Genomic DNA, 2,935 nt, shown 5'->3' on the forward strand with positions numbered 1-2,935 from the left:
CTGGATTTATGCTAAATCTTGCCAGGCAATCAGTTTGGACAAAATAAAGCCACGGAATTCATATATCCGGATTTCACGGATTTCGGTCGTAAATCCCGGATTTACAAAATCCTGCTGTTCGGCGGATTTCGTAAATCCGGGAAGAGCGAAGGAAAGAATGGCGCGAACAGGCTCACCTTCCCCAATCGTTTCGAATAGGGACGGAGCGGAAGGAAGATAAGATGGGAGTTTCGGAGGTTACCGTACGCCACTATCCCGTCGTTGCCTTCCCAGCAAGCTCTAATCGCGACTGTATCGCGAGGGTTCGGTCAAGAAGGCGATGGTTTTGGGCAAAATGGCGAGAGTGGGAGAGACATAGACGAGGGTTCGGGAAGAGAGGGAAGAGAGGGAAGAGACCAGGAGAGCGGGGCTGGGGAGTGATGAAACGAGGGTTTCGGCCGGAAGGGGAGAAGGGAAGGGGTGATAGGTTTGTGGTATTAATTAATTTTATTCAAGTTAATTTTATTAATTAATTTTGACAACTAATTAATAATTAATTAATATATTTTCATATTATTTTCCATTAAACCATTTTGATACATAATTATTTAATATTTAATCAATAATAATAGTGCATATTAAATTTTCATTTTCTTAATAAAATTATAACTAATTATTAATTAATATAATTTATAACAACCTAATTATTAATTTACAAATATTAAACTATTGCTTAATAAATAAATAGTTTAATAAATTTTGTGTTAACAGTTAACTATTTAATGAATAATTAATTATTAATTAACATAATTAACAATAAAATTTGAATTTAATTTAATTTAATTCAATTATTAAATTTTATCATAATAATAAAATAATCAAAATTTAGTTGATCCTACTTGGTGAGAAAAAAAAAATTTTTTGTTGTTATTGTAAAAAAAAATAATCCAAATTTCATTATTATTTTAGTTCTAATAAACATGACACATTTTTAAAGTCTGACATAGGTTGTCAAAACAATTTGATAATATTTAACTGGATTTACTAAATCCACTGTCAAATACTTTTTAGGATTTGAAGTCTCACATAAGTTGTCAAACAATTTGAAAAATATTGTAGCTGTGTCCAAAGGATTTGACACTATCGCTATATAGTAGCAACTTAGAGTGGGACCAAAAACCAAGTTTAATAGCCTTACAAAATTGTGGAGGGAATGTCATGCAACTACATATGAGGATGATGTGATGGCCATATGCCATGAAATGTTGCAAACATGACCTACAACCTCAAAAAGGGAAATAGTGTAGTGTCACCTAGAGGATGCCTCCATGGCTATGGGGCCTAACTAAGGTCCTAAACACAAAGAGAACACTTGTAAATGAGGCCAAATAGAGGAAATTTAGAGACCTCATAAGTTTTCTCTAACAGTAGATAATCTTATCATCTCTGACACATAGGCCCAGGAGCTCTAGAGAAAAAAAATGCAAAAGGAGGAAGATCTTCACTTATGTGATGGTTGATGATGGCCCAAAGATTTGAACGCTCTGACGGATGTCTAATACAAGCTCCTCCTGCGGTTAAGACTACTTCATCTTTAATGGTGGGAGCGTAGAGTTGAGTGTGTAGAGTGAAGAGGAAGAATACCTATCTCATAGACTAGGAATGACCCAAAAATATTAAGGGCTTCCAATTCTCTAACACTTGTGAACTCAATAGGGATAATTGGCTTAAAAAACCAACCTTATGAGTAGCCAAAGGTTGCCCCTTTTATAAGGTTCTAAGTCAGTATAATTGTTGCATACATGGGGGCACCTTGGCATCATTGAAATAATGTAAGTCACATCAACCAATAAGAAAAGTTTGTCGCTCGAGGATCTGACATGTTTCAATTAGGTGTCGCGGCGCAGATGTGGCCACTTCCATGTAAGTCATCATGGTGGTGGTTGTTCAATTAAGAGTTGTCTTGGGGATAGACAAAGGTGTAGTTGTCGTATCACCGCTGACATGATTATTATCATTGCCACATCAGCGATTACAATGTTGTTTGTCCAATCAGAACCACCCAAAGTCTAATGTAATTAAGGCACTTCGATGCCATACTAGGTGTCAATGCTTCGATAGAGGGAGTTCATAGTTGAATGTATAGGGTGAAGAGGAAGGCTCCCCTTCTCATGGACTGAGAATGATTCAAAGATCTTAAGGTTTTCCAATTCTCAAACACTTATGAACTCAATATAGACAATTGACTTAAAAAATCCAACCTTAGGGGTAGCCTAAGGCTGGTTTCAAAGTCAGTTTGACACTGTAGCACTAATGGGGACACCTTGGAATCATTGACATAGCAAAAGTCACATCTACTAATAAGAAAAGTTTGTGGCTCGAGGATCTAATATGTGGCAGTCAGGCACCAGAACTGCCTTTAGTGTTGTTGATGTGGTTGATTTCCAAATAAGCTACCATGATGGTGGTTTTCCAATTAGGAGTTGCCTTGGGATCAATGATGGTATAGTTGTCGTAGCACCACTGACATGGTCATTGTCATATCAGCGATCACAATGATGTTCATCCAATCATAGCCACCCAAATACTAGTGTAGTTAGAGTGCAACGACGTCATACTAAATTTCATAGTGGAAGCATATCATGTCATCCATAACTTTTGAGATTCAATAATAAGAAAAAAAAATGCCTATGTTGGCAATGGGGTGTTCTAGATGGCACCTAGATTCTGAGCTGGAGTTTTTGTTGTTCTGTTCTATCGACTAGATGATTTTATATCAAGACTTGTAGGAAAATATAAGAATAATAATATGCACAATAAGAAATCCAAGACCCTACATAAAATATCATATTTATCCAAGATAAGTCTCCCCAAGGGAGTGCAATCATAATAAATAGAATAAGGAGCTTCACAAGAGGAACAACCATAAAATCTTATGAGGGTAGGGGTGGGGGTG

Source organism: Phalaenopsis equestris, unplaced genomic scaffold, assembly GCF_001263595.1.
Source record: "Phalaenopsis equestris unplaced genomic scaffold, ASM126359v1 Scaffold000002, whole genome shotgun sequence".
NCBI classification, from domain to species: domain Eukaryota; kingdom Viridiplantae; phylum Streptophyta; class Magnoliopsida; order Asparagales; family Orchidaceae; genus Phalaenopsis; species Phalaenopsis equestris.